Source organism: Manis pentadactyla, chromosome 1 (genome assembly GCF_030020395.1).
Source record: "Manis pentadactyla isolate mManPen7 chromosome 1, mManPen7.hap1, whole genome shotgun sequence".
Taxonomy (NCBI): domain Eukaryota; kingdom Metazoa; phylum Chordata; class Mammalia; order Pholidota; family Manidae; genus Manis; species Manis pentadactyla.
The window spans coordinates 120,183,352-120,198,248 of NC_080019.1; the positions used below are offsets into that span (position 1 = coordinate 120,183,352).

Sequence of the window (14,897 nt, forward strand, 5' to 3'; positions counted from 1 at the left end):
ACTGTAAAATCAGTAAACTTTCCTTTTGGTTTGTGTAGAGAAAATGAAGGTTCCTATGGCCAGGATTCTGGCCCTGCTCGGCTTGCTTACTGCACACGTGTGGACAGACAATATGTTATTATCAACTCTCTATATAAGGAGCCCCGCCCAGTGCTCTGTGCTGCACAGCTGCAGGAGAGCAGAGGCTGGAGTGGTGGCAGCACTGAGGACAGGGACTGAGATGGCTGAGGGCTAGAGAGAGGCCCAGAGGCAGAGACTGGCTTGCTGTATGCAGACTCACTCTGAATGGACGGGATTCTAGTGACTGACCTGCAACTGTGGGAATAAAGTTGGGTATAAACCCTTTCACCCCAAGAATATTCCACTGTCACTTTTCCATCTCACCAAATCAAGAGTGAACTTGCCTGGTGCTGAAACTCATTGGCAAGACAATTTGCTGGACAGATTTACTATAAATTTTTATGTGGTGATTTATATTCAGATTAACACTTTATCCTTGTATTGTTTTCCTTTTTATGTACTTCATATATATATATGTGTGTGTGTGTGTGTGTGAATATGCCTAAAAATCTATATATACCACTATACATTGTGGTAACAAGAAATTTACATTCTGATTACTTGCCTTGGTAAATCAGAGGAAGAACTATCTGATAACCCCCATGCATCATATGGTAAAGGGGGGGAGGGAGACAGTGAGAGAGAACAGGAAATACAGAGACACAGAATTAAATGTGAAGATTTGGTATGAAACAATGAGGCATTATAATCAAGCCAAGACCTGGTGTCAGTTTAAAGCAAATTGCTATCAGCAAAGAGTATCCATTCACCGAAAATCAAATCAGTGAAAATCAGATGGATTAGATGGGATGAATGCCACCTTCACTTGAAAACTTCAAGCAAGATTATTCAGACTTTTGCATTTCAGGTACACTACTTAAATATTGTGGCATGAGAAGAAGCAAGAACTCAAAAATCAGATTATGCTTCTAGAAACCCTGGCAACTAAACATCCCTAATCATTCTGTAGAAAAGCAAAGTTTTCTCCTACATAAAATGTATTTTATTGCAATTTGAAAAACAGTCATCCCTTTAAATTAAATCAATGTTTATCAAGGGAAAGTTAATTGAAAAACATGTTTCTCTAACTAAATGGAAGCCTGCATCATGCAGGCAATAAACATTCTTGCTTGAAAGGAATTCTTGCTCCTTCTTCTAAGACTGCCATGGGAATAAAATAGAAGGAAAAAAAAAGGGAGAAAAAAAGCCCCACACAACCCTGAAGTTGTGTCTGGCTTAGGAGCCAAATGGGATTTTGTAACCCACACGTTTTCTATTCACTTCTAAATTTAGTACCCACAAATTTCCCTTTCGGCAAATTGTGTGCCCCAAACCCAAGTGTGAGCCATTTTTGAGGAATTCTTGTGTCAGTTGGTCCTTGTTAACATCTTTAGCTAATCTGCCTGGCTGGACTTTGGTACAAGTTTATTTTATGGTTCCTGAATGCCTACACAGAACAGGATGAGAATGAAAGGAGGAGTTGGTCATTAATACCAATACATGAAATGTGGAATGAAAATATTTTCAAGTGCAAACTATGCGGGTCAGGACTTAGGGGAAGGTAACCTTTATGGCATTGGACTATTTCTAAATAGCATGCTGTTGTATTCTTTGCTTCTTCTAAGGGTGATGATAGGGACAATTTCCTGAAGACAGAATTTTGAGCTCTCTCCTATGTGTTCTATGGCATTTTTTTCTTGAACTCTAGTAACAGTAGTTGTATCAAGTCCTGCTATGCAAGGCTGATTGCTTTTCATGTCGTCTCATCAATTTTTCAGTAAAATCTTGGTTTTATTAATCCCTAAAACCTTCACAGAGCCTACCATGGGGCTTGACTTATATAGTTTATATGTTCTGGAAATATTTCATAATGAATGAAAGTGACTTTCTCTGTCTCTGATTTATCAGTCACCTACCACCCCAAGGATGTGGTATTGAGAATGGAGAAGGTGGCTCACAGATAATGTCCATGCACAATTCTATAAGCAGGTGCAATCTCTGCCCTTGGAGTGAAGTGTGGCTGGAAGAAAGAGAAACTGATTCACATATTGAGTGTCTTCTTTGAGCCAGGCCCATTATCTCACTATCTTCCCTCAAATCTTGTAAATATATAACATTACTTCTATTGAATTAAATGAGAAACTAAATTCAAAGGGACAAAATCACTTGCCCCAAACACGCACATTTTATGCTAGTTATGGGACTCAAACCTAGATGTCTGACTCCAAAGTGTATGATTTATTCACTAAATATTACATGCAGAGGAAAAAAGTTGTCTGATCATTGGCAAATAAACAGAATCCCCAAGATCAGTCCATTTCAAGAGAAAAATATATGAAATTGAATTTGTCCTGAAAGAGAATCTTTTCTGAATTCTTTCCGTATCACGACATTTTTAAAATTTGAATTCAGAAACTGCATTAGAGGTGGAGCCAAAAAGTGGCCGGTATTTTTTTGGATGATACAGACAGCACAATATCTAACTTCTTGGAGCTTAATTAAGGGAATAAAATGTCTTACCTTTTTATAAAACAATTCCTTTTAAGATTGTGAGGAAGTTGGGGTTCCTATGGCCAGGATCCTCACTGAACTTAAACCACCTGATGATGTAACTGGCCTGCTGCTAGGCTACCGCTTCCACACCTTTAGGCAATGAGCTCTTATTGTACTGTGTAGAGAGCTCGGCCCAGTGCTCTGCGTGGAGGCAGAGACGCTAGTGCTCGACCTACCGATGGGAGAACAAGTTGGGTAATAAACCCTCTCATCCCAAAGAACATTTTGCTGTCAATTTCTTTGATCACATTGAATCCATAGCGAACTTGCCCGAGGCTGAAACACACAGATAAGAAAAAGATTTATTCCACAAAATAATATGATCTGGTGGCACCTGATTACTTAGCACGTGTTCAATGTAAGAGAGTTTTTTTAACATTCCAGAAGTAATCAGGGGTTCGTAAATAATCTTATAAAATTGCTCCTCAGAAGTCCCATCCCTTATATAGGATTGAGGAAGAGCTCTCTTCTCACCAATTCTAGACCTTCTACCCAAAGAGATTCTGCTTCTTAGTGGTTGAATTAGGATGGTACAAACCAACAACAAATTCTTATAAAACCCACTTAAGCAATTAGAAATAAGTCCACAGTTGAAATATTTGTACAAATAATAACAAAATGCGCTCATTTATACACACATGTGCATACATATAGTCCCTCCATAAAGGACTATTTTGGAAATCACACAGACTATTTAGAAAAGGTTATAGAGCAAATGTTGGAGAAATAAAGCAGTCAAAGGGATAGCCAAAACTTCTGTTCATTCTGCCAAGAGTTCTTCAAAATTCAATCTGTATGGTAACTTGGATGTTAGAACACTTGTATAAGTTGTATCTCATAATGTCCTCATAGATTAGTCAGAAAATGTTTCACTTTTCATAAATTTGATGGCCAAAGTTCACAGAGGTTTAGTGATTATGTTTTTCTTTTGGGAGAAAAGGTGGAAGATGTATAAATGGATGGGTAGAAAGGTAGATAGATGATAGATTGATAGATAGATAGATAGATAGATAGATAGATAGATAGATAGATAGATAGATAAAGATTGATCATGCATTCATTCTTCATTCTCAACAAGGCAATATCACCCCCAGGGAGTGAAAATTGATTCTAAAGGGGACAAAAAATGTCTTTTTAATATATAAACTCAGATATATTTAAAGTACATGAACAAAAGTATAGTGTATCTATGATATTAAACTTTGATGGAAAGACAGAAAAAAATGTCTAAAAATCTTAGGGAAGAAGTCATTTTTTAAATGGTTTAAAAACACTAAGAAAAAGAAAGAGAAACAAGGAGACTGGAGCGGGATGTGACATGTACATTTTCTCCCCTCACTTTCTCCACAATTGATCTTACCTCACTATTATTATTTATGTTCAAAGAGAATGATCTCTTCGTATGTGAACTGGTGTTTATTCATCTCAGATTGTTTGTTGACTACTATATCCCTGGCACATAATAGATGAATAAGACATGCTCCACCTGGTACTTGAGCAAGTTAAATCAATTACGAGCCAGAGGAATTATGCTTAGCCCACAACTCCCTAACCTGTCCATATTAATCAGCTGAATTAAGAACTGTTAGCTCCAAGGCCTTAAAGAAGGAAAAGCGACTGATATTTTTTGGATGATGTAGACAGCACAATAAATAGGGGCATCAAGGCCCTGCTTCCTCAGGCAGGACACTCAGAGTCTGGGGTCCCCTGCAGAATGAATATAGCAGGTTTTAGATGCAGTATCAAAGCTTTCTCCAGACTCTGTGCTACTTGAGCTTCATTTTTAGCTATATAATTAAATGAAGAACATAGGAATTCAGTAGGATTTCAAAGCATCATCCTGATGGCAGTGTCCTCCATGATGAAATTAGAGTTCATTTCTTTCTTGTTCCTGATTGTGGAGAAAGTGAAGGTTCCTATGGCTGGGATTTTCATCTGGCCCTGGTCGGCTTGCTCACTGCACATATGTGGACAATATGTTATTACTGACTCCATAGAAAGAGCCCCGCCCAGTGCTCTGGGCTGCGTGGCTGCAGGGCTGCAGGAGAGCAGAGCCTGGAGTGGTAGTAGCGCCGAGGAGAGACTGAGACGCAGACACCGGCCTGCTGCGTGCAGACTCGCTCTGAGTGGACGGGGTCCTAGCGATTGACCTGCCACAGTGAGAATGAAGTTAGATATAAATCCTTTCACCCCAAGAATGTTCCATTGTCATTTTTTTAGTCTCATTGAATCCATAGGGAACTTGTCCGGGCCTGAAACCCATTGGCAAGACAGTGATCCTTTTGTATGCTGTAGGGACATGATATTCATGGAAGAATCCCTTCGATTTTTTTAGATCACAAGTGGGAGATTTTTTATCACTGGCTTTTTGCTTGTGAAAAATCGTTTCTTGTGAAATGTCCTAATTTTTATGGACTCATTTGCCTAACTGGGCCTGGTGAAGCAAAATTTTGGATCATAAGGAACTAAAGCCTTTTTGCTATCAGCAATTTTCAGGAATATAACATCATTATTTGTGGGGGTTGGGGGGGTTCCCCTAAAAGCTTGATATTTGTTCTATTCCTTACTCAAGAATGAAAATCACAAATGAATTTTTAGAGTCTCTTTACAGTATGTAAATATGCAGCACAAATATAAAATTAAGCATAAGAAAGGAAATCAGGCGTTCAGGTGCAGGCTAGGCTAGGGGAAGAAGAGAAGAAAATATAACCCATGCTGGGTACAGAGGTGATAATAAATATTCATAGTTTTCTTCCTTTCATGAAAATCTGAGCAAATTTTTGCACTTAAAACTGAGTGATTGGGTCTTAGATGTTGGTTATATTATTATCAGTTCTTGTTCATGTATGCAAAATATTTAACCATAAAAAAAATGAAGTTTTCAATTAAATTCCCTAGGCAGTGCATTGTGTCCAGTACTGATAGGTGTCTGTGAAATGGTCATCGCTTCATCTTTCTACCAAAGAGACCTAATTTTTTTTCATGCTCCACTGAGCAACCTTGTCTTTCAGGTGGACTGAGCCTCTCCCCATCTGTAAGGAATGAATCTGATCACCTCCACTGATTGTTGTAGGTGAAGGGGTGGAATGTAATGTTGGCCAGTGAGAGGGAAGGGGCATCTGAGGGAACTCTGGGTAAGTTTTCTGCTTTTAAATACGCCTGAGAGCATGATCTCTTTCCTATTTCTAGGCATTGCTGTCTATATGTGATTTCTGGGGCTGCTGCAGTCATCCTGGGACCTGGGGAGACCATCCTTGAATGGTGAGTGAACGAACAGAGAAAGCAGAGCAGGGAGAAGGCAGAACAGAGAGGTTAGTTAATTACTGAATTAACTCACCATGCAGCTCTTATCTTTACACTTCCTATAATATGAGATGACGAATATTCTTATTTTCAAAGGTATTTTTTAATTGTGACAGCTAAAAATCTGTCTTATTGATACATACTTGTTTGCTCACTTATTTTTCTATTGGGTTATTTACTTAGGATCAATTCCCAAAAGAAGATATTACTCCTGATTGTTCTTGAAACAGTTTTAAGATTGTTTTCCAGTATAATAACTTTAAAATTCAACTACCTAGGAAAATGCAAATATTAAAAATAATGATCATAATAACGATTGTTTTGAATAACAGACCATGTTAAAAACTGTTGAAGTATTGATCTTCTATCCAGAAAAGATATCACAGAATGACTTAAGCACACAATATTGCCTAAAATTCCAGGGGCATATAGGCCTCCTGGAGCTAGTTCATTGTCTATGAATTTCAAGATGGGAATCCCTAATACAGAGCTTTAAATAATATAAAATACTTCCACATCAGTAATTTCATCTAATAGTTGGATATGCTGATTTTTAAGAAAATTCATTGCCAGCTCTTATTTTTGTTTATAAATATCTTTTCCATTGCAGCAATGGGTTGAGTTTGAAGTTCATGTAATATAATCTCCCTCCTTAGAATCAAAACAATTTTATCCCTCTGCACTGGTTTTCTTTTAAACTTCTCTGAACTCCCTAGTCAAAAAATTGCTAATGTGGATGCTGTTCTTAGACATCTTCCTACTCTTATCTTTTTAAGTTGAAGAAGGTGGCTCTGGAATTGTTGGCAAACACCAGGCATTCTTAATTATCATTAGCAAATTGTTGCAAACTGAGCAGATAAAGGGGCCTCTGGCTGTCAGAGCCATTAATGCTGATTAAAATAGGCTGTGTGGGCCCATGGTGCAAGTGTTTGTTTTGAAGCATTCATGCTGTGGGGAATCCAGGCCAGCCTTTCCCATTACCATGGCAATATCCAGGTCTTTGCCTGTGTATGATGGGTAGAATACGCTCTGTCAACGAAATCACTAGCCTGGTTCAAAATTTTACTGGAGCAAAAAAAAGGTGGGGTGGGGTGGGGTTAAAAAGGCATGTGTACTTGTGAACACTTAACCAATCCAGTCTCTTGTAGCCGTTAGCAGACTTGTTCTGTAGACATTGCCATCCCTACCCTCACATATTTATTCCCGTGCACTAATACTGATTAAACATCCAGAATGTGTTTGAAATGTCTCTTTATTCTTTTTCCCCTGAATATACTGATGAAGACCTTTTGTTTTTCATTGACTCCTTTTATTCTTAATATAGGGATTCTTAACTAGGAGAGGCAGACAACAAAAAGACGGTGAACCAAGCTACATAGGAACAATGAGAAAATACAAAGTATCATGAATGTGTTGTGTACTTACCATGCATTTGATGCAATTCTGAACCTTTCATTAATGTGATATCATTTGATATAATCCTTTCAACAAGTCTTCAAGATCTGGATTACCCTACTAGTTTACATTGAAGGAAGTGATAATTTAGAGACACTAATTAGATAGTCCAAGCTAATACATACATCTATTAAGTGTATATATACACATGTATGTTTGTATGTATATTTCTCTCCTTTTTCATCTTTCATATCAAAACCTTTTCAATTTCTGTATGACTGATGTGTGCCATTTTATTAGTTTGAGGTGTGCAACACAGTGATTCGCTATTTGTATATATTGTGAAACAATCACTACAATAAGTGTAGTTACGTCTATCACCATACATAATTACAATTTTTCCTTGTGATAAGAACTTTTAAGATTTAATCTTTGAGCAACTTTCAAAATATGCAATACAGTAATAACTATAGTCACCATACTGTACATTATATCTTTTAAAACTTATTCATGTAGATTTTCCATTTTAATTTGTTACATCTGTGGTTTGGTCACTAAATTTCATAGAATGCCTTACCTCATGGCTGTAAGGACGTATAGAAAAATAATTGTTCTTCTAAACTTTTAAGAACATAAACCATTGTCTATTCAAAATTATAGATAATATTTCTTTTCAATTTAGACTCTAACAGACATAACACGTATAAGCATTGTATTTTAAAACTAACACTGCAGTTTTAGCACATAAAGTTTACATATACTAATGTATAAAATTGCCTTTTTCCTGCAATTTTTCTATCAGGAATCAAAGTGAATCTGTTCACATTTCTCTGTCATCACCACAACCCAGACTTACAAGAAATGAGTTTCTTCATGAACACATGAATGTCCCCTTTGAACATTTTGTTTCTACTTCAAAGATTCAGATTATTTTGATTAAGACTATGAAAGGAGGTTCTAGTTCAAAAAAAATATCAAAACCCTGACACTGAGCCTACAACCCTGGGGCCAGGGTGCAGTTGGGCCCACGGCACACACCTGGAAGGGCGGGCCCACCTCTCCAAGACCTCATCGTGCATCACCGCACCTTCACACAGTTTACAAACCAGTGAATATATATATTTTTCACTTTTCATTAATTTGATATTTTTAGAAGTCTTCCTTAACACATTCCCTTACTTTTAGGAAAAAGAAAAACAGTACTTCTTCACTTTCCTGCACATTCCTTATCTCTTTCATGTCTTCGGTCTACAGAGGAGAAATTGTCATCACTTTTCTTCAATTTACACTACATGAAGCCAGAAATAATATTTTCTGCTTGAATGCAAAATACTCATTTATCTGGCCGTCCCTGAAAGGACTTAGTTTGCTCAACTAGTCAGTATTCTGCCTCCGTTAAAGGATCCCAGGCACACACTTGGATTTTTCTTTTAACTCAGTTTCTCCCCCTCTTCACCCCATACCCTACCCTCCTCCTTTCCCAAGTCAGAACTGGCTGCCAGCCCCTCCCTTTCACCTCCTCTAGGCTATTATTCTGTCTCTAGTTACTGCCAGCACTGCGTCTCAAACCTAAGGACTCACATTTGCCTAAAATAAATAATAAACAGAGGGAACAGACGACCAGCTTGTTTTGCCACCTTTTCTGAGAGCATGACGTAATGCTGACCTATTCAGCCAGTACTGCAACCGGCTGACAGACATTTAGAGAATCTCAGTGCTGAGAGATGAGGAATGTCCCAGCTAAGCCTGGCAGCAGAATCCAAACTAACACACAGAGGCTTTTTAAAGGCACAGTGGGAAGAATTTTTAATGTTTCCATTCAGAGGGAGGATTTACCCGCGCATTGCCAAACCACCTACCCATTTTGTTTTGCTTGGAGCTAGAACATAACATGTCTTTTCTTTTTTTGTATCCTTATAGTATTCTGCACAACTCTGAACAGGATTGATATCGTTAAACCTCAGTTTGTTCTACTGGCATTTCTTACTTCTTAGCCTGATTTGAGAGAATTAGGAGTTTGAAGGAGTACCGTTTCAATTAAATAATGTTCTGTTATCTAAGAATGATTGGCAGATACCTATTTATGGTTTGGGGATCTTTATAGACTTATTTTGCAAATGTCTTCTCCAAATATATTTGGTAAATAAATAATATTGTATTTTAGGACCAAGAGAGATAATGAAGGAAACATTCAAGAAGGTAACCAATTAAGAGAACTTATTATATATATAGATATGCAAGTGTACACATTGTAGCACATACATATGCGGGTTAAGTATACATAATTAAACAACATCTACAATGTAAAATTGCATATCATTCCCACTTATCTCTCTTATTTGTGTCTCAGACTCCCTTCTGTAAAACAGAGTAGGCAGAGCTCCAAGGTTCCTCTCTCATTTTACAAGGACTTTGCAAACTTTGAAGATATTAAGTTCCACAGACATTCAAGGAAAGACGCTCCTTTGGGGTGGCATGGTTACCAAAATCCTTATGGAGAAAGAACTCCAGCGATTAATTGAAGGGTAAATAGAATGTGCTGGAAAAAATAGGATAGGTGTAAGTAGACTTTTATGAGATTGTTTTCTAAAGTTTTATCTATCAGATAGTGACAAATATGTAATTAGGAATTTCAGTGGTTAATGGAGTTGGGAGAGCACATGACTGCCCTGGAAGGAGAAGACCTGTTTTCTACACTTTGCCATGAATACTAGGGCAGTATTATCAAAGTTTACTCTCAGCAACTTTCGAGAATATAATACAGTATTAACTACAGTTACCATGCTGTATGTTAGATTCCCAAGTCTTATTTATCTTAGGGAAGTTTGTACCCTTTCACCAACACCACCCCATTTCTCCCAGCCCCTGGAAATGACCATTCTACTCTGGTTTTAAAATAGTCTTTGCAATACTGGATGCCTCCAAATTAACCAAATCTCTGTAGTAACTAGTTGCTTTCTTTGCTCTGTTCTTCATGAAATCATCTGAATTCAGAACCATTAGAAGGTTTATCTTAGAGGAAGTAGTCAGAAAAGGAAAGATTGATGGCCATCAGATGTATTATAACCTAAGTGATTTTTATGATATTTTTAAGTGAAAAAGAGGAGGTTGCATAAGACAGAATAGTTTATGATTGTGCGAAGACACAATGTATAGATCCTACAAACTATCAATGTGAATTTGACATTGATCTTTGGCAAGATTACAGAGGGGAAACTAGAAAAAGGATAGTATGAGATTTCTCAGAAGTATGAAATAGTGATAATGAGGAGGCAATAAAGAATGAATTAGTGTACCTGCTAAGTTTTCATTTTTTTTCATATAATTATTCACTTTAACTTTGTAGATAAGGGGTCTTATAAACAATTACCAGGGACAGAATGGAAGAATATAAAGAATATTGGGCCTAATTAAGAATCCAGATGGATCATCATTTGGGCTGTTGACCCAAGTAGGTGTTAAATTTGGAAGCAAAAACTCAGGCTAAACTTAGGCCCAAACAGTATCAAATGATTCAAGATGTTCTAGCCTGGCAGTAAAAATATGTCAAATTGAAAGGAATGAGTGTATTCCCAGACACAAATATAAGAGTTGGACCTAGGTTAAAGTTTAACTGCTTAGTTAGATTTAAGAGTTTAACCAAGGTCAAACCTAGTAGGAGCAGAGTGGAGATAGAAGGGAGTTAGGCTGACCATGCACGACACTGCTGAGAGAATTCTTCCAGAAAGTCTGGCACTGCTTCTCCTTTTCTTGAATGTTCAAAGTACAAATAATTTAAAAGTTCTCATCACAGCTTCTGGCAAAGGAATTACAGAGTGGTAATCTAAAATTTAACAAATTTTATTCATGCTATACTTTAAGACAAGCTGGAGAAATAAGGACTGCATGAAAATTCGTGTAGATGAGTCCACAATTAACTAAGTGAACATGTCCAAGATGTGGCTGTTGCATCTTCACATCCACCTGGAGGAAGCTTCTGTAGTGGTATACCAGCAATTTATACTTGCTTCTGCTCTTTTCAACAATTTTAGTAAAAAGTAGAATGCAATTTTTAGAAGCCAGTATTCAAGTACAAAAGTGGGTGCCAATGAAAGGTGAAATACAATATTGTATTTAAGATTTTGTACTCGAACTCATTTTTGAGAGAAACTGGGAATATCTGAATGACAAGAGAGGTCTGCTACATCCACATATTGAAAGACTTAATATCACAAAGATATCATTTCTATCCAAATTCTTATATAAACATAATTCAGTCAAATTGCCAGAAAATATTATCTTTTTATTTCTTCTAGAAATTAAAAAGTGATTTTAAAACATGTACAGAAATGCAAACTACAAAAGTATTGATATTTAAAAAACATACTAAACTTGATATAAAATAAATAGACTGAAAATAAGATAGCAGACACATGCACATGCACACACACACACACACACTCACATGCATAGAACAATACTGCAAAACAGAAAAACAGGAAGGAGAGAAATATGGCCTTTCCATACATGGCACTGGTTCAATTGAATATCCATATTTTAAAAACACATGCATATTAACCACCACCTCACACTCTGCCCAAAATTCAACTCCAGAATTGCAGATCTAAAAGCAAACAGTAAAACAGTAAAACAAAATTCTGAAAGATAACATAGAAGAAAAGCTCGTGTCCTTGGAGTAATCAGTTTTCTTAAGTAGATTTCTTAAACACTAACCGTAAAATACTAATAAACTAATATTTGTTAAATAGAACAATTTAAAGGATTTGTTAAAATTGAAAATTATGGCTCATCAAAAAACATTATTAAGGGTGAGAAAAATCAGTAATTCATCTGTCCCACTTGTATTGAAACACATAAAACTTAAACAAATTTTGCAGCCACTACACTGAAGCATTAGCAGTTGGGGCTTTCTGGAAGCTCACAAAGTTGTCCTGGAACAGATCGTCCAACTGTCTACTGCCCCTTTTTTATTTTCCTCAATGTATCATGCCTCCTCGGAATATTTGCCTTTTCCCCCCATTACACTGTTGACTTGTCTTGCAGGTTGTTGTTATTACTTTGATTATTAAATAACTTTTAGGTGAGTAATATTGGCAATACTGGGAATTAGAAAGGAGGGGGAAAATTATCCAGAGTTCCCCAAAACAAAGTCAATTTTAACATGTTGATGAATTTTTTCTGTTAGTTTCTGATGAATAAGGTTATTATTAATGAAATTCTTCACATAGCTGTATGTACAACTTTACATCTTGTCCCTTTTTCCTTTTTTACTTTATATAACATATGCAACTTGCAAGTCTGTAAAACTGTAAATATCTAATGACTGCATAATTTTTAAAAACTTTAACAAATGGATAGTTAAAGGATAAAACATTTAAAAAATGGGCAAAATACTAAACAGTCACTTTAGGAAACAGTATGTACAAATGCCCAATAAGCATATATATGAAGATATCTTCAAATTTTTAGTTATGAGGAAAGTGCAAATTAAAGCCACAATAAACTACTACTCACTATCTTCCCACTGAGACAGCTAAGATTAAAAAAATAATGACACCAAGTGTTATGTGAATGTAATGCAAGTAGAACTATCCTGCACTTCTGCTGTGAACATAAATGGATATATGCATCTTGATCATCTTTCAGCAATATTTACTAAATCTGAGTATATAATAATGTAAGATTTTGAAATTCTCCTATTTTTAAACTCAAGAGAAATGAGTGCACACATGCATCAAAAGTTATGTATGAGAGTATGAATAGCAGCTTCATTCATGATACTCAAACTTGGCAAACCATGGCATATTTATACAATGGAATATTGTACATAAATGTAAAATAAAGAATTGTAGCATGCAAAGGCAAACATAATATTGAGAATGTGAAACCAGGCACAAAGAAATACACAATGTTTGAATCATGTATATGAAGTTCAAGTACTGGGAAATTGAATCTGTGACGGTAGAAGTCAGGATAGTGCTTCTGTTTGGGGGCAGCATTAACTGGAAGGAGGCATAAGTGTGTTCTCTAGGTGTACATATTGTTATAAATGTCAGGTTAAATTGTAGTTACATGGAATATACAATTCGAAATTAATCCAACTGTAACCTCAAGATTTGTGTATTTTATTATTTGTATGTTATACTTCAATATAAGAATACTAAGACAAATCTTTAAAAAAAATTTAAACATTGGATCCATATGTATATATAGAAAGATAAAAGCTTAACCAAGAGAGGTTTGTTTCAAGCCTTGACCATCCATCAATGTTATTCACCACATTAACAAATGAAAAGGAGAAACTATCATGTCAGCATATATAGAAAAATGGTTCTAAATAACTCAAACCTACTCATGATTTAAAAATATATATGGATAAGCACTTCTTTAATAGCTTAATTTATAAAGAGTATCAACTAAAAAGAAACTATAATAAACATCATCTATGATCATGAGATACTGAAAGTCTTTCTCCTGAATGTGAAAACAAAACAAAGATATTTGCTATCAACACATCTATTCAACAGTTTATATAGTATGCCCTGGCCAACAGAAAATACAAGAAAAAAATATGATTGGAAGAGAAAAAAATCAAACCAGGAATATTCTTAGTAAACAGATTGTATATATAGAAAAATCAAGTGTCTACTAAAAAAGTAGAATCCATAAGTTAATTTATAAATATCAATGTTTAAAAGTTAATGTATAAAATCAATGGTGTTTTTTATAGCAGCAAACTTTATAAATTACCATTTTAAAAAGCATCAAAAACTTCACATAGCTATGAAAAAATTTATTTTAAAAAGTTGTAAAAATTCTCCACATAGAAAACTACAAAAACCATTACATGTTTTCTAAAAAGTTAATAGAGGAATAGTCCATGTTCAGGATTATAAAGATGTCATTTCTTCCTAAATGCTTTACATGTTCATTGCTAACACAATCAATATACCAGCAGAGGTTTTCTTGAAGCTGACAAATTGAGTCAAAATTTATATAAAAATCCAAAGGGGCAAGTATATGCAAGATCTCAAAGAAGAACAAAGGCAATAGATTTACGTTCCCAGTTACCTAGTCTTATTATAAAACTAAATAATTTAGATGATCTGGTGTTAATGTAAGAATAGAGAAAAATACAGTGGAGCAAAAGAGTCCAGAAATGTACTCACCCATATATGAATACTTATGATTTTTAAAAATAACAATGAAGAAGAGTGGGGTGAGGATAGCCTTTTTTCATAAGTAATATTGAGTCAATTGTATAATATAGAAACAAAAAATGAGTATGACCCTTACTTACATCTTACTCCTAAGTCAATTCCCACTGGATTGTAGATCTAAATAAAAAAAGCTAAATAATTACATTTCTAAAAGTATATTTATGCCCTGAGGATGGATAAACACTAACTATAATGGAAAAGTTTGATAAACCAGACATATTAAAATGAAGACATTCAATCTATCAAAAGATACTAAGAGAAAAGAATAGGTTTTAATACAAACAAGAACTAAAATCTACAGGGAACATACAAAGGCTTTAAAAAATCAATACAAAAAAGTAGACAACTCAAGAGAAAAATGAATAA

At 35.5% G+C, this 14,897-nt stretch overlaps 1 protein-coding gene across 1 annotated transcript in view; it reads right to left on the reverse strand.

Annotated features, from left to right (window-relative positions):
- Positions 1–14,897, reverse strand: part of LOC118907096 (tubulin--tyrosine ligase-like protein 12) — a 169,322-nt gene that overhangs the window by 31,126 nt on the left and 123,299 nt on the right. The gene's annotated exons all lie outside the window — the stretch shown is intronic.